Source organism: Crocodylus siamensis, chromosome 4 (genome assembly GCF_052110815.1).
Source record: "Crocodylus siamensis isolate JL-2025a chromosome 4, ASM5211081v1, whole genome shotgun sequence".
NCBI classification, from domain to species: domain Eukaryota; kingdom Metazoa; phylum Chordata; order Crocodylia; family Crocodylidae; genus Crocodylus; species Crocodylus siamensis.
Window position 1 is genome coordinate 177,783,382 of NC_143398.1, and position 18,530 is coordinate 177,801,911.

The window sequence follows — 18,530 nt, forward strand, 5'->3', positions numbered from 1 at the left end:
GTTGTGTTCTCATATATTCGTCCAGTCAAGGTTAAAAATAAGAGCCTGAGCAGGGGGCAGATGCATCCTGGAAAGCAACATGTGACTGAGCAGATGGTGTTGGCTGCAGGGCTTTGGCTAATCTGCCTATGCCATGGTGTTCCAGGAAGAAAGCATGCTGAGCAGAGATAGGGTCTGCCTAACAAAGAGCATCTTTGCTCACTCAACTAGTGAAAAGTTTAAAGTAGGTTTAAAGGGGATGGAGAAAAAAGCCCACCAGTAAGTAAAGAACAAGGTGACCTGGATAAAAGCCAAGGAAGAGGAAGCGGCAATACTGGAAATGTTAACAAGGTTGTAAGAGGGGAACTAGCTGGAAAAATTGTACTGAGGACACAATTTTGGTACAGATGCTGGAGAAAATAACTGGGAATAGGTTCATCCCAACTCACAGCTAATAGGGAGCAACTGGTTGAGAATCTTAAAGTGTAAGGTAACTTGTATGACTGAGAAAGAAATGATCTTAAGGAAAGAAAGAAAACAGCAAAATAAAAAAAAGACGGATTTAGTAGTCTGCTTTTCTAAGAGACTCAGAGGACTGTTAGACAGGGCTCTCCTTGGAGGGAAAGGGATAAAAAGAGAGTTAATAGTTTCTTTAAAAGATAGGGACACAGGAGCACACTATTCCAAAGCAAAGCAAAGAGGAAGTGTAGCAAGGGACCTCCTTCACTAAACAATGAGTTGTTAAACTACTTTAAGCTAAACATAATTTTTCAGAAAGTAGAAACTTGGCCATATTACAAGGGATGAATATCAGATTATAACAGGAGCAAGAAACCAAGCATATATTAAGAAATAGCTGGCAAAGGACATAAAAAAACAACAACATAAAAGCTGGATGAAGCACTTCAAAACTGTCATGGCTGCACCCAGTGGTGTGCTCTCCAGCCAAGAGGGGAGGAGCAGCAGAGCAGATGGTCAGTGGGATATGCAGCTCACATCTCCCAGAGGCTACAGATGAAGACGGGGTGGGGAGCACGGTCAATGACAGTGAGTGCTCTCCTGCCTCAGCCTCCACTCTCCTTAAGTGCCCCTTCTGTCCCAGAACTGGGAAACCAGACAGGCTGAATCACACAGGGATTGGGCAGGAAGGTCTCCCAGCTCATGCACAAGGGGCTGTGGTCTTCTGGCTTAAGCTGGGAGGCTGTCTGCGAAAGCAGAAGCAGTGGCAAGAAAGTGCCCACTGACAGTCTGCATGGCTCTCCCTTCCCCAGTGGGTGCACAGGGCAGGGGAGGACACAGGAGTCCCCTCTCACACTCCATAAAGCACAGAGGTATAACAAGAAGCAAAACATTTCTTAGTAGTACTTCATTCCAACAGGTAATGTTCTGGAGCATTTCATCCATTTCTAGGGGCTTCAAAGGCGCGTGGTGTTTCTGTATGGCTTGCTCTTACCAAGCTTTACCAATGGCAAAAGATACCTGACACCATCAAGACCTCACCTTCCAACTTTTCAGCCCCAGAGACATGGAATAAAAGTATCAGAACTTCCCACTAACCATTGCAAATATTTGCAAATATTTTTCCGGCTTTTTGTTCTTAGATGACAAACTATTTTTGCTGAAACCTAAGCATTAATCTCAGGCAGCCACCTGGCATTAAATATTTTAGTTCAAATTATCATAGCTTGGTTTGCAGTGTTACAGGCAACTGAAGACAGTCTTTACAGGAAGCATTAAGCAACTCCCAATAGGCAGCACTATCAACTTCACCTGAAGCTCCTTGCACTACACTTTAGTACATTTGTTGCTATGCATTAGTTGGGTCCAACCAAGTTCCCAATCTACAAGGTTAGTTAAATAAGCAAGTACTCAGTGTGCTAAACATCTACTTTGACACCAGTAGCAAAGTTAGAAATAGTGAAAGAAATTAGCAAAGTTTTAGTGAATTTAGAGAGAAGCCAAACATGCTCTTCAATAAAAAACCAAGATCTTTCCAATGGCTTAACAAAAGCATGAGTTTATAATTCCAGAGGCAAGGATTTCTTAGGGCGGTATCTTTTATTGGACCAACTGCATAGCTGGGGGACAGTGACAAGCTTTCAAATGCAAGATATTCTTCATCAGACCTACATTATAATTCCACTGATGTTATCATCTCCCTCAGCTCTGAAACAAGGTAGTGACTATATTCTGAAGATTTAGATATGTATTTCTGACCAAAAAAGAGCCCAAAGGTATCTCCGTTAAGAAATAAGGGAAGTGGAAGATTCACTCCAAGCTAGTCTTTAACAAAAGGGTGAATTACTGGCATTACAATTCCTCTCATCAGCTGTTGTCTGATATACACTGGATTTTGAAAGAAAAATCAAACCTCATGAAACATGCTCCTGAAATGTTTGCAAGTTGGAACGGGTGCTAGCAACCCATAGGTCCCAACTGAGCCTACATTCACAAAATAGATCAGGAACAGCCCATCACCAAAAAGCCTACTTTCTAATGAGAAATCATGCCTATATGAAATAATGGTTTTTTAAAGTGGATATTGTAGTTTACTTAATTCTTTACCTAACAAGCAACAGGGAAAAATGTTTTGTAGTTTAAAAGAACTAGACCTTGTTTTAAACCAGACAGATTTAAAACCCCTTGTGGGAAGTTAGGTTTACCAGAACCCAGTGCTAAAGACAATGTTGCCTCTCAAAGCCAATAAGACTGTCAGTGTGGAACTTCATGTCATCCCCTTACATGCCTTGTATGTATGCATTGTCTAATGAATCCTATTCACTCGGGCTTCTCAAAGCTGGGCATCCACAGTCAGTGGTCACTTGCTAAATTTATCTGAAGCTCTGCCTCAAAATCCCAGCTACATAATAGTGGTCATATTTAATCAAACCAGTCTGTGTATTTCATTCATGATTTGGGAAGCAGTATGATATATATCATTTATAACACAAGACAAATGTCCAGAAGAAAAATGTTTCTTATTTAGATTGAATGCTCTATGATTAATAAAACCTGGGTCCATATACCAGATAAGAATGTAAAACCAACATCCAAGAGATACCAAGTGAAGCAGGCATGCTGTATAAGAAACAGGACTTTTATCATTTTAGGAACATGTATATGGAGGAAAGTAGGAGATAACTCTAACTATGGGCAATACTACCAATACCACCTGTAATTACTAACTTCATTAAAACCTAAACAAACATTTTCAAGTTTTTGATTACATCAAACCTATACCTGATGAAGTAGCTGGGTAGGCACTACATCAGACCACCATTAATTTCCAAATTTTTGTGGGGGCGGGAAGGAATATTGTTCTTTTTAACAATAAGCCAAATCAGAATCATTTATGTGGTTTCCCAGAACCTTGCTGGTTCTTATACAGTAGGACTCTGACCTAAACCACTGCTGACTCATGCTTTCCAGCACCAGAAAGGTTTTCCTTCCTCTTAAAATTTACGGTTCACCTTCCCACTTAAGCAGCTGTTTCCTTTGAAACAAGCCCTTGGTGGGAAACTGAACAGTTGATAGATACTTGCCCTTCTCTGGCAGCGTAGTTTATATAGATGGTACATTCAGTTGTGCTTTGGTATCCCAGGCATATAAGCTAGGGTCACAAGATAATCTACACTACTGAAATGTGTACCTTGAAAGGAATGTGCCTCTCTCTCAGCAGTTCTGAGTGTTTTATTTTCATCTAAACAGAAAGAAAAAGTCCTTAAGCCCTCTAAAAGCATGCCTTCCTTCCCCATGCCACTTAACAAGGCTCCACTTTCTTACTCTGAGAACACAGGGAGAGTTTAAAGCAATGGTATTCTTCAAATGCCAAAAGTACATCTTCCCAGATAAGGCAGAGTACTGCAGCTGCTTTAGTATCCAATCGTAAGCAGCACAATCTGACTTCTAGTTGTCTGGACTGGGTTCTGATTACCAGTACAGTTTATGCAACTTGAACTTTTTCATTTATTTTTAGTCATGTTCACAAAAGAGACCCCCTTCCAACTAAGCCCCCAGCATGACAGGTGGAGGGACTTGCAAGAATTTAACCCAACCATTGGCATATTATGTTAATTAACTACTTGTTTTCCTGCTTTTAAACACCCAGCTAATAAGCCAGTTATATTTGACAAAACTGGATGCTCAGCTGTGCATTCCTGAAGTAGCAAAAAATGACTCCCTACCTCTGGGGAAAGGCAATTGCTATAGCTACCTTTGAATGCATATCTTTGAGCCCCAAGTCACGGATGTATTTCAATACTAAACTTCTTGTATGAGATGTATTTAAAAGGAACTTTCCCGCATATTCCAGATCACTTATTTTTTTGGAAGTCTACCAAAAGTCCTGAAAACTTTCAGAAGCTGACTACAAAGACTAGTAAAGTTCTCATTATAGCACAGCTACCCACCTCCTACTGAAACATCACAGGAAAAGGAATACAAACTGAAAAATGAGTAATGAGCCAGATAATTCCTCTTTCTGCTTCTTTCCCACTCTATCACCATTCCCCATTCAGTCCATCTCTTCACCTTCACCCATTTTCATGTACTACACATAACATGTTCCTGTTTCAGAGGGTGGGCCAGCCTGGTATTGCAGTATCTCCAGGCCTGTTGCCAGCTTCCTATGGAGGGAACACCCACCCATTTTTTAAGGGCCAAAACAAAAGGTTCCAATCAGCATGTTTGCCCAACATGGGCCATGTATTTTATAGTCACATTAAGTGCTGGTTGTATTTAATAAGCTTCATAGTTTCCATTACTGAGCATATGCTGCTTTTGGCAGTGGTTTAATGATAGACAATGTATTTAATGAGGTGTCCTTGTATGTGAATGTAAGCCCCCTTTGCTGACTGGGGGGAGAGGGGGAACTTCATCTTGTATTTAAATAAATGCAGTAATTTATTACAGCACCTATCTCCTTGAAGAGGGCCTGTGCAGTGGGGATGGAGAAACAGCCAGGCAGGGAGAACCTGACCCTGCCCTTATCTGCTTCTCTTCTTATATCTTATCTCCTAACAGAACCTTTTTTGGACTAGGACACATCTGTAAACATTGATGGCCACTCCTGACCCAGTACCTCTCACTCAGGACCTGCTGCCTCCTGCCCCCAGGCCTTAGCCCCCCAGGTGTGGGGCAGGGGGTGGGTGTTTGGGGCATGGGGGTGGGGCATGTGGGGCTCCAAGCAGCTCCTCATAGGCTGGAACTCTACCAGCCTCCAAGGGAAAAGCTACCATTTCCCACCGTTTTCTCCTTTAAAGGAGAATCCATTTTTAAAGTTTGTTGATCCATTTTTGAAGTTTGTACTGTCATTCTCAGTTACACAGTCTTCATGGACTCATCTGTGCAAAAGGGAAAAGGCACTGAGAATAAAGCCTATGGTATAGCACATGTAATGGAGAAGCATTAACAATTACTATCTTCATTTACCTGTAGAGACCAGAGTGCAGGCCATCCAGGTCCAAAGTTTCTCTGTAGACCACAAAGATTTAAATAAGATTCAGTAAATCTTATACCACTGAAGATGTGCATATGGTTAATGATTGCAGAGGGAAGCAAGCAAAAGGCCTTTCAGTTCACCTTCACAAAAGGCATTTGTAGTAACAGAGGCAAAAACAGCAATAATAAATGTTATATTTCTGAAAATGGGTACAGGTGGCAAATTAATGCCGTTTACAATGATTTAGTACTCGATAGGGACCAACTGCAGTCCTCACATAAACTCCGTTCAAATCAGCGGATGATGTGCTCAAGATAGACCAGAGTTGAAATTAGACCTCTGAAAATCTGGGAATGTTGTTTAGCCAAAGCAAACATGGAAGGGTTGCTGCATTTCACATCTGATGCTGAGCCAAGATTTGCAAGCCAGCAAAGTTCAGGGAGCAAAGAAATGTAAAGAATCGTCAATTCTCTTTCATACATCCTATTATTCTCTCTATTGGCAGCTCTAAAAATGGACACAATACTAAGAGCAGAACAAATGAGCTTTTTCAAATTTGTTGCAAACTGCAAACAAACTGTCTGTAGTTCAACACAATGCATCAGTCCAATTTTGGCCCCTTGTAAATCTTTTAATAAAGTTATTAGCATTTGACATCAATTTATTTCAATCCAAAAGTGCTTTGTTTTAAAAATGACAAAACGTTATGGTTGTCAGAACTTAAAGATTTTAGTCAATAAACAATTTGCTGAAAATAAACAAATTGTAAAATGATTGTCAACTAATCAGCATTTTTACCAGAAGTTTTCAGTAACATATTTTCACTCAGCTCTTAATTTGAACGCTCATGGCTAATATTTCCCTAAAGCCCACAGGCCTTTTATGGCCAAGGATGGAAGGGGTGAGATCTGAAGCCTAGAAAAGTAAACTAGCAGGAGTCCTTGGGTATCTATACATGTGCTCTGGGGTGGCAGGGAATTATAATTAGAGCAGCTTCTAGACCGCCACTCTAATTAAAACACTGCAGCGTCACGTGTATTTAGTATCTCATGTTTCAAAATGCCCACAGGCATGAATGCTGCATGTCCTGGGAAGCTGGGAGGGGCACAGCAACTGCCCACAGGCAGTGCTGTCAGTGGTGGGGGCATGGTGGTGGCGAGCAGGAAGTTTCCATAGGTGGCTGCAGTGGTGTCAGCAGTGGGGAGGGTGGGGGAAAGTTGAGTGCCGACCAGCGGTCAGCAGCCACTCGCAGATGCCACTGGCAGAGGCAGCTAGAGGCAATCGGGGACTGCCCACAGATGCCACCAGCGGTGTCAGCAGTGGGGGTGTAGGGTGAGCAGTGATTGCCCTCACTGCCAGTGGCGCTTTTTGCAGGAGGTGCACTGCAAGCTCAGGGGGTGCACATGCAGCCACGTGCCCCCCCTGTGCATTGCCAAAGGCTGCAGGGCACTTTAACTGAAGCTCATTCGAGCAGTTTTAAAGCTCCCCCAGCGCCATTTTGAAACAGGGGACACTGAATACACATGACAGTGAGGCACGCTGGAGCGTTCTAATTTTGAACACTCCCGCAGACTCAATTAATCAAGTTGTTTCTGCCACCGGTTGTTCTGCTCTGATCCGTTCTAACTAGAATGCATTGGAGTAGCTGTATAGGCACCCCTACATTTACTTCAGTCAGAGCTGTAAGGAGCAGTGCTGCCAAGACTTGTTGCTGTTGACACTAGGACCACTGATGAGCTAGCTTTTCAGCTAAGCATTCACTGTGAGTAGTGACCTCGAGGCACCATCGAGGGCAGAAAGAAGATGCATAATCTAGTTCAGGGCTGTCCAACATCTAAGTGTCTATGTGGCTATGGCTGCACACCTGCCACACAGGCTGTACCACCAGGAGCCATCATGCCTTAAAGATGCCCTGACCCTTACCATAAGCTCCCTGGCCACACAGGTGCCGTGGCCTAGGGGCTCCCCCAGCACTGCAAGCCATGTCATACTGTGCCATGGTACACTACCCACTCCAAGAAGGGCATGAAAGTAAAGCTTTTCCAGACCCCAGTTGCTGCTCCAGCCAGTGATAGAGGAGAGATGGGGGAAGGATGGCCAGGTAGGAGCTCAGTGGCCACAAATTAACCCACATACAGCCCGCAGGCCACCTGTTGTTCAGCTCTGGTCTAGTGGATTACGCTAATTGCCCTCAAGAGACCAACCCAGCTCTGGTCTTAATGCCTTCCATAACTTTTGTGGACATAGACCACACATTTCAATTTGAGTACAGGACCGAAATCCAAACATGTTGAGTAACTGCCAAGTTTCCCATGCTTTGTAATGCTTGTGTCTTTTTCTCCGTTTCTTCTGGTTTCAATCATACCTTCTATTGTCTCTCTACCCGAGGTCTCATCTCAACACAATTTCCTCTTCCATATCCTCCATCAGTCCTGCCAACTGCCCTTTGCTTCTCTCTGTTCCCAACTTGTTCTGCAAAATTCAACATTCACCTATGATGTAAGGAAGGTCAGAAAAAGTCTGCATACCAATCTCCAGTTAGAACATGCTTCAATGCCTTTGAAAACTTCCCATATAAATGATAGGCAGATGATGAACTATATTATGCACAAGGCTTATCTGTATGATATATAGTATGGCTCATTATTTTTTCTCCTTTTCTGAATATTCAAAAACATGCAATACCAAGCCCTTGGCCTCAAAAATACTTTGTGGCAGTAAATTCCACATGTCAGTTTGTTTACTGTATTTACTTTCAACTGCTGCTGGAAAAGATCTCCCAAGACTCACTGCTCTCTTCTCTTCACAGCTTTCTTTCTAGTGTCTCAGTTGCTCCAGAGACTTTTTCGATTCATGCAGATTGGAATTGATCAAAATAAAACAGGTCAAAAAGCAAGTACCAGGACAGTGTATTGGGGATGGCAATGAAACAGAAGGTGAGGAAAGATCAAAAACTATTCTGTCAGATTGTATTTTGTCTCCTGGAAGTTCATGGGTGGTGGGAGGGTTGTATATGCTATTTAACTGCCACCACTGCCAAGATGTAGTCGTATTTCCACATACAGACACAAAAATCACCACCAAAGCATAAACTTTTAAATTTGATAGCTAAAAGAAATACAAGATAAAGATGAACCTGGAAACTTTAAAATCTGGTTGCTAAGAAACAAAAAAAGGACAACAAAAAGTCAGTTATTTTCATACATAATCAACAAGGATCCTTGTTTGTCTTGAATTTCTTATGGGTCTACAGCCCCATAAGTATCACAAAAGCATCAGGGTCAGGTAAATCCTATCTACATAATAATTGATATCTTTTAAGACTGCTTCCAGGCGGGCTTTTGTGAAATCTATGATCACCCAAACTGCAGACAGACTTGAAAAAAACTCTGTTTATGGATCCATCTATTTAAACCCACTTCAGTCAGTAAAAAATTTGAACTGATCCTAAAGGAAATTAATATCTACTTGCATCTGGTTGCTTATGGAAAGGTATAAGTTACATGCAGTACTGAACTGGAAGTTAAAAACGCTATTTTTCATTTCTGCCCTGCCCTTACTACCTGACCTTGGGCAAATTGCTGCAGTTTAGACTTTGGTTTCCCTTCTGCCTTTGTCTGATCTACCTCAACGTTTGTTTTCTAAGCTCATCATACTGGATCCAAATCTTATGTAAAGCCTCTATGTCAGAGATTCTCAATCAAGATGCCGGGACACCTGGAGTGCCGCCAGATCCTCTGAAGCATGCTGTGACGTGTGAGAAGATAAGTGAGATGTGATGAGATAAAGCAGGTAAGTGCAGGCTTGGACTTGTCCCTGCCTAGATATAATCCTCTACCCACTTCGCTATTCCTGGCCCCTCTCAAAGGGAGGTAAGCACTGCAATATATAAATTAGCTTTTGAAATTGCAAGCCACTTAATTCACAAAAGTTATGGAGGCATGCCTCAAGTCCAAAAGGTTGAAAATCACTGTGTTACTACAATCAGTCGAAGTTACCATTGCAATGGAGCTAGTGGGCCCAGTTATTTTAGACAGTTGCCACCCAGAGCCTCAAAAGTAATTCAGGCACCCAACCCGCATTGTCAGCCACTGAATTAACTTCAAGGAACTGGGTTCTTGTACAAATATTAAATTATCAGATTTAACATTGGCTTTTTTTTTAACCTGTTGGCACTCATTTTCTGCCAAGGAAGTGCATGGACCATGAGGAATAAGTAATGCAAGCCAAAGAGATCTCCAAGATGGTCTCCACACACAACTGGGGCAAGTGTCTGTTTAGCATAAAATAAAAGAAGGGGCACCTACCTTGAGCAGGGTGACTGTAGATGGTAAGTCACTAAATGTTTTGGGTAGTGCTGATGGGAGATTATGTTCATTCATTTTTACTCCTTTTGTTTCAATGCAAGACGAAAAAATGGCTAGTGGCCTGAAGCCAAGCTTGGGACTTGGAAGACTGGTTCAACCCTGCTCCACAACAACTTCCTGAGTAGCTGGGAGCAAGTCATCCAGTCTCTGTCACCAGCTCTAAAATGAAACTAAATGTACTGCCACAAGAAGAAGTTCAGAAGGCAATTACAGTGAAGATTTTGGGGGATTTAGACCCCCATTAAGGGGGACAGACATCCATTACAGAGTTAAGAGCATTTTTGCCTTTGGATCATCTACTATAAGCTACTAACAGCTGCCTCAATTTATTTCATTGATAACCTGACTGTTTGGAGCACATAAATATTATACTGAGTTACAGTAATAACTTGTAGCTTTCAAGTCTCCAGTGAGCAGCTATATTTCAAGATTTAAATTCAAATTAGACATGTATGACCTGTCTGGAGGAAAAAGTTTCATCATTAGCATGACTGCAGGCACATCACTGAGCAACACAAAGGAGAATAATGAAATTTTCTCTTATCCAGCTAAATAATTTTTAATCACATTAGCCATAAGGACCCCTGCTGCTAATTCTTGCTCTTGGCCCTCCAGATCCTGAAAGTAAAGTCTAGTAGGGAATTCAATCAATGACCCACCCCTATAGAATAACTAACTTATTCAATCACATTAAGTGGGGAAATTATTCACATGGAAAAATAAATTGAAAACACCGCATTCAAGTAGAAAGTCTCACACTGAAATGTTATTCTCTTAAATCAGAGCAAAACAAAACCTTTATCAACTGTTTTAATATGGTGGCTGAATTTTGCTAGTACACCACTGAGAATCTAAAATAACTTCAGGGAAACCAAAAGGAAAAGAAAACATTAAAGTAAGAATCAGGCCATTTATGCTGATTCATTAGTCACCATCTGTGCAGCTGAAGATTCAGAAGGATTTAACTCCTGCTTTAATACCAGTATTTTTCTTGTTCAGACTTACCTCTGAGCCCTGAAATGTCTTTTAATATAAAACTTCAACTGTCTGAAGGCAAGCCAATGAAAGGTTTATCCCTAGTCATATTTTAGTAGTCACATCAAATGTACTTAAAATTCTAATCAAAACACCATTCTTTGCTAATATGAAGCTGTTGTGGAGGCCCACAACAAAGGTATCTATAGAGAATCAGCCAAGGAAAATGGTTATATACCAGTGTTAGTAACAATATGCTGTGAGGACCTGAAGCCACTTTGACTATAATTATAAAAACCCAACTCTGACGATGGCTATTTTCCATGTCTTCCAAGTGGAAAACCAAGCAATTACCCAAACTCAGACCCAGTATTATTAAGAAAACCTAGATTTCCTAGGCATCCAATTTTAATAAGCAATAGTAAACTTCTCCTACAAAATATATGCAACTCAACCTTTCCAGGGATGCCTAAAAGCTCTTTTTAGATAGTATATGGTATGCAACTTGTACTCTATCATGCAGTGTCAATTCTGGACTTTTATTGTGCTGTTGTACACAAACCTTTAGCAGTCCTTGTGTAGTGGACAGGCTCCTGGAGTCACGCAAAATGTCCTGATCAAGTAGTCTGTAGCCTGCAAAGCTCGTGGCTTTTTGAATGACCTAATCTATAAAGCTGTCACACTGCCATGACTTCTTCCTAAATTCAAACTAACACAACTAACTACTTCTCCCCAGGTATGTGGAAATGTTAGGTCTCTATTTTCAGTTCTTCTAGACTAGTTCCTAAAATACCTGGATCCCAACCACATGAGGTTTAGAACAGTGTTTAACACTTGGTCCCAGTGAGTATAAAGGGCATTTTGCATCTTGTAGGACTAAGCCCTAAAAACACCGCTTTGAAACTACACACCAATTTTCCTCTGTCCTGGTTACAGCTGGAGAATTGCCTTGAGAGAGCCTCCTTACAGGCTACCCCGCTGCTGCCAGCTGCTTCAATACAGTGTAATAATGTCAGGTAGTTACAGCCAAGTATGCTGGCAAGCATATCTTCAAATCCAGCCAGAATAGCCTAAAGGTTAGTGTAGTCAGGATATCCAAATGATAAAAATATTAGCCACTCCTACTGTTATACAGAAAAATACAAGCAGACTGGAGGAAAAAGCAAACTGAAGCTGAATTATGTGCTATGTTAGATAACTGTATCAATCCTGCCAGCTCCCAATTGTGGCAGATGGCCAGTACAATGAATTAGCAATGACCAGATGGGCCCACTAAGTAGCTTAGTGCACTAAATTGATTTGATCACAGATTTGGTATTAATATGTCCTTTAAGGTTTGTTGTTTGGGTTCAGCTTTGATACTACTCACCTAGATTCAGCCCCCAGCTGGAAGAAATGAAAGAACGTCAGTATTTAAACAAGCATCTATGTCCCTCAGCACAAATGAGAGACACTTCCATGCCATTTAAGCCTAACTTGATCTATTCCTTTCACAACAAAGGCCACGGTTTTACTACAAGCCACTAGAGGTAACAGCCCAGGACAGGCAAGTGGAATTTTGTTTTCTGGTTGGTGTTTCTCCAACCTTAATAGCAACATCCATACTCTATACATCCATACCTTTGATGCAGGATGTAGTTTGGCAGCATTTTCCCAACAGGAATACCAGCTGTAATACTTGGCCAAGGACAACCAAGGGTGTTAGCACTACTAATCTGGCCTAGTTATGATCTACTCTCCATTGCACCTAACGATTCTCCTCCCACGGTTCTGTATCATGTGGGCATCCAAAGTCTGGACACAGGTCAGCTCTACCACATGCAAGGGTACCAATTCCTATAGTGTCTGCTCTAAAGCTATCATCATGCAGTAAGATGACTTATATTAGGGCAGATATTGTCTAAGTATTCCTTTGAAAGTTAAGTGTTGATAAAAGCTGAAATAATTTCCTAAATTTTAGCTGTTAGGGTTTATTCTTCTACAGCTACATGTCAAAAAGAATTTCCCCGGAAACTGTGGGATCACCAGAAGAAGGCATGCATAGCTACACCAAAATTTTCCTTTACTTAGCAATGAACGGTTAATCTCCATCACTTTGGCGTTACTCCTGTCCCTATAGACGTGCACTTAAGGAGGAAGGAAAAGACAATAATCTTTTAACGAGGAAGAGTTAGAGACCACCAAAGTTAAATAAAGCAAAACATTCCTTACATTTCTTCTTGAAACCACAAGTATTTCCAGGTTCCTGAAGCTTCCGCTTCATGTTCTGACATGGTATTCACTGATCCTTTGTTCTCACGCCTAGTAGCCTGTCTATAAGCAATTGCTTATTTAAGGGCTTCAACCTCAGCCAAATGCCCTTTCACTGGAAAAGCTATACAGAGTCATTAGGGTCCAACCCACAACCTGCAAGAGACTCGGTCCAGTCACTTAACTTCCAGCAGAGTACATCTTCCATGTTCAATACTTAGACAACTTATGGCCACCTGGCACCACTTTGACTGGATTTCTAGGGGCTAAGCTTCTACCTATCAAGTGTGCAGCACACATTTGTTACTGAAGAGGCTCAAGCTGCTTCACTCTATACTAATTTGTTTCCAACCAGGTGGGGAAAAGGAATAGAGCTTGCTCTCTGTCTCATGCTCCAACAATCCTACCTCCACTCATCCTTTCTTGAAAGGCTGAAAGCAGGTCATAAAGTGATCAGCAAACTCATTGAGCCTTGGTTCAATCATAGTTTCTAACTTTAGAAGCTTTAAACTTTGCCACAGGGGACTACCCAGAAAACCAGGGCACAGTCATCATTCCTAAGGAAGCCATCAACCCTAAGGAGGACACAAATCTCTTTGCATTCAAGTTCCTCCTGAGAATATTTCCAGAAAATTCCCCAGAGGGAAACCCACCTAACTTGGTCATTCTTCTGACTCTCCTCCATATTTATCCCATCACTTCCATTTCTTTTGTTACACTGAACAGTCAATGGGGCAGCATTCTTTTTTAAACAGCTGGCATAACACATATTACATTGCCTCTTAACATGTTTTAGCAATTGTGTCAAGCTTTCTCAGTAGAGAGGCAGAACTTTAATTAGCGATCTTAAGGTTCAAACTCTAATCTTGACTTTTTGATCAATTTTTCCCTTGATCTCAAAAATGTATTTCAGATCACTTTTCTGCCTGCACTACGTTATGGCAGCAGACAATCTAACTTCCTTGTAGTGACTGGAGAGCAATAATTTTGCATGACTGAGTCACTGAGAAACATTCATTATAAGCCCATATACAAGCGACCTCAATAAATATCTGCACATTCAAAAACAGCCCGTCTGATACCAGATTGCTTCAAATTTTGTTTTGAGCCCTCTGTTGAAATAATTCAAAAGGATGAACAAAGAGTCTGCCTGTGCTAGGCTTCTGTATAGGATACAGAACAATCCCTGGATTGCCACAGGGTAGGCAATGACAACATCCCTTCACAGGATCACCACCCTTTTCCTCTCCACCCACCTGCTGCATACATTTCCTCTTCTTTAGCTTCTAAACAGCTGTCTATTGTCCCTTTACAAGAAGTTGGCCAGCCTGTTGTCTCCCTTTAAATACAGCCCCCACGCTTTCTGATCTTCACTGCTTTGGGACAGCACCTCAATGCAGAGGTGAAAGCAATGGCTGTTGTACAACTTGGCACAGGCTCCTTCAACTCATCAGATGCACAAAGGGAACCTAGATGAGCAGGGACCCCATCAATCAATAAGAATCTGAGGTGGTGATCATACCATGACCAATATACCCATGTTATGTACCAAGTGCCACTCCAAGCATCCTTGACAATAGTTTGGCCAGAGGGTAGACTGTTCCTTTACAGGTATTTGCAACAATAGTTTCTATTTTAAGTGTAGCAGCACAAATATGTTCTGAAGTCGTCCTCTCGAGTGATGAGAACCTCTACTGCCTATGAAATACCAAGCCTGCCAATTTATCTTAGTACACCACCAGGTGCACAGAAGACAGAATCTAACTTTTCTTGGCCTATGTACACTTCTTCTCCCCATTAAATAACAATGTTTATTCTCACAAAACAAGTAAGTAAGGGTAGTACTTGCTTAGCAACATACCTTAATAAAGAAGCATTCCTTAATATTAAATTATTCTATCTTGATCCCTTTATTTAAAATGTAGTTATACTTATAGGTCAATTTGGGAAAGTACAGTATTCAGCCAGAAACTTGAAAGGCAAGTCCTGCCTCTCCCAGAAATTTTCCTTCTAGGTCCTTGGTGCACATGTTTGTTACAGGTTTGCACAGGAAGAAAAGGCTGCTGACATCACACTTAGCTTTGACCAAACAGATGCACTTCCAGAAGAATACCTTCCATGTTACAGGGGTGTAGGTTGTAGCCGTGTTGGTCTAAGGACATAGAGTTGGTCTAATAAGAGATATCAGATGCATGCAAAGAACCTTGTCTGCCAGAAGAATACCTGTATTTTAAGCAATACAAAATTTCATTTACATTTATAAGCTTCTTAAAAAGCCAGTGAAACAAAGGCATAACAGTTCCTTAATCCCTGTGAAACAACACGTAAAATACAGTTCTAATGAACCCAGTCAAATGGCTTTTGTACCCTGTTAACAAATATAGGCAAATTAGACTATTTGGACTTAGATATTTTACATGCTTCTGATAAGCAGCTACACTGAAGCATATTAATGAAGTACATCTGAAGTTAGATAAAAATAGGCCATATCTGATGGTCTTTTATCCCCAAGCTTCTCACTGGAGTTACTCACAGCTGTGTGATTTGTTTGCTACCAATCTATAAATTTGTGTGGTAACACAAGCTTCCCTTTGTCTGAGGACAGGGTTCTCTACATTGCTCCTTCAGTAACTGTTTTCATGCAGTGTACACTATGCCATTAGTCTAAATTTGCATTAAGAAACTTTCATCAATGTTTATACAGCTTCCCATTAGTATGAGGTCTGAAACTATTAGTTGATTTGTTATTAGTTGTACATCCCGCCCTGTCTGAAAGGCTCAGAATAGTTTGCAGTAAACAAGCCACAGAGTAAAAAGCACTTCTCCCCTTTCCAGGCCACATCTTGAGTACAGGAGCAACTGGCATCATTAACTCCACACATTGTCATCAGCAGCAGTCCTTCAATATAAGGAAAGCCTTCCAGTGAATAGGGGGGGCGGGGGGCATCAGCAAGTCTGGAGATAGCTGAGGAGGCCAATCTGAGATCCACACATTCAACTGCAGACATGGCAAATCAAACATGGCCAGTGGATTCTGGTAATGTTAGATCCCAGATCTTTCCCTATCTCTCATGTGTCTGCCTCCATGGTAAGGCAAGTTTGCTTCAGTGACTGACACCTTGTCATATCTCACAGTGCCACTGGGGGCAATTCAGTGCTTGAGTCTTCCAAGTACTGATGTTAATATGACATTTCTTCAGATTGGCCTTCCAGGTGTCCTAAATCTCTTTTTCTCACCTCTAATGTGGTGACCATTGGTAAGCTGAGAATCTAGGACAAGCTTTGGGAGCCAGTTGTCAAGAATCCTGATCACATATCCTGTCCAACAGAGTTGGTGCCATATAAACATGGTTTCAATGCTGGTAGAGTTTGCTTAGGCCACAACACTGGTGTTTATTCTTCTGTCCTTCCAACTGATATGGAAGAATTTCCAAAAACATCACTCATGGTGACATGCCAAAGCTTTCAGGTGTTTCCATTATTTTTTCCAGGTTTTGCACGCATACAAGCAAGATAGGAATGACAACAGCCTGATAGACAAGAACTTTGGTTTGGGTCTTGATGTTATGATCACAGAAGACATGATCTGGGAAATGTCCAGAGCCAGCACTGGCAGATTTTATCTGATGTGAAATATTGTCATCTATGTTTCCTTTCTGGGGGAAAGGTGGCAGTTACCCAACATTCTCCAGAGACTTCCTTCTAATTATAATATGTGGAGGAGCATCTTTTAATTCAAGTGTGAAACTTCAGCTGAGCGGCCGTTGCTTGCAAGACCTCTTGAGGACTATAAGAAATCAAAGCCATGGCTCTTGAACTAGCCACACACTGACACACTCTGCAACAACCATTTTGATTAATCCTGCTTGCCCCTAACTAGAACACTATCTCCAAGTCATGTTTTGGGTTGCGATTCTAAATCCCCAACAATGCAAATCCAGACCTAAAAACAAAATTAAGCTTTAAACATGCACCTTTTAGAGACAGCCTGAAGTCAAACTGTTTTAAAACTGAGAATCTTTAAGTTTTCTACAGTGCCGTCTCTGGGGAAAGCATGCATTTAGTTTGTGATATGCAGCTCTAGTAAGAAATGTACCTGAGTAAGAAACATCACACTTGGATCTATTTTATACAGGATGATTTAAACCAAAGACCTGATATGAGAATTAATTTTTATCATAACCAAGTCTACCCTGGTTTAGTATATTTAGCAAAATATGGCCCAAGGGGTGAATGTGGCCTGCGAGGCCATTCTATCTTGCCCATGGGGCCCCTAAAAAATTTAGAAAATTAATATTTCTCTGCCCTTGGTTCCTGTCAAAAATGGCAGTAGGAGACCCAAGGGAAGTCCAACAGGCTCCCACAACAGCAGGGCCCCCCCAGCCTCACCCCCCCAGCCAGAAGCCCCAGCCAGGGCTTCTGGCCTGGCTGCCCTGTGCCAGAACTGCAGGGAAGGGGCAAGGGGCAAGGGGAAAGGCAAAGAAGGAGCCCAGGGAAAAGTAGCCTGGGAAAAAGTAGCCACGGGACTCTTTAGCCTGGAAAACGCAGGCTCAGGGGTGATCTGATGGCCACCTATAAGTTTATCAGGGGTGAACACCGGGATCTGGGGGAACGTCTGTTCACCAGAGCGCCCCAAGGGATGACGAGGTCGAACGGTCAGAAACTCCTGCAGGACCTTTTCAGGCTGGACATAAGGAAGAATTTCTTTACTGTCCAAGCCCCCAAGGTCTGGAACAGTCTGCCAGCAGAGGTGGTTCAAGCACCTACATTGAACACCTTCAAGAGTAAATTGGATGCTTATCTTGCTGGGATCCTATGACCCCAGCTGACTTCCTGCCCTTTGGGCAGGGGGCTGGACTCAATGATCTCCCAAGGTCCCTTCCAGCCCTAATGTCTATGAAATCTATGAAAAGCTGAGCGTGAGCGGGGGGACAGTGTCCCCTCACCTGCCCTGTGGCCGGCACCCTGCACTTCAGCCACTCGCAAGCAGCCTTCCTAGGGCTGCCAGTGCCTGCTCCGGACAGCCCCATGGGCTGCAAGCACTTGCAGCAGGGAGTGCTGGCCACAGGGTGGGCGAAAGGCCGCTTTTCCACACCTGTGCTCAGCTTTTCCCGTAGCTCCTTCCTGGCATGGAGGAAAGTGGCCCCTTACCTACCCCATTGCTGGTGCTCCCTGCTGCAGCCACTCGCAGCCCATGCATTGCTGTCTGGTGCAGGCATAGACAGCCCCAGGCAGGCTGCGAGTGGCCGCAGCGCAGGGCACCAAACACGGGGTGGGCGAGGGACTGCTTCCCCACCCCGCGCTCAGTACCACCTTGTTACCTGGTCCCGCTGCCAGCCTGGGCCCCACGCCAGCTCTGGCCTCACCCATCAGGGCTGTGCATGGTGACAGCAGCTGCAGCCCCCACACCTTGCCATGCCAGGCAGTATTTGCCACTGTCGCCTTTGGGCTGCTCAGCACATGAGCAAGCTCCAGGTGGGTAGCAGCAGCCAACACTGCCAGACATGGCAAGCAGGGGG

The 18,530-nt window shown here is 42.6% G+C and overlaps 1 long non-coding RNA gene across 1 annotated transcript in view; it reads left to right on the plus strand.

Annotated features, from left to right (window-relative positions):
* Nucleotides 1-8,232: 8,232 nt before the first annotated feature.
* The window catches only part of LOC149867226 (uncharacterized), a 34,171-nt gene continuing 23,873 nt past the window's right edge, over nucleotides 8,233-18,530 (plus strand). The window contains exons 1-2 of the long non-coding RNA XR_016441619.1: nucleotides 8,233-8,355; nucleotides 9,066-9,211. This is a non-coding gene — a long non-coding RNA (uncharacterized LOC149867226). The remainder of the gene's footprint in view (nucleotides 8,356-9,065; nucleotides 9,212-18,530) is intronic.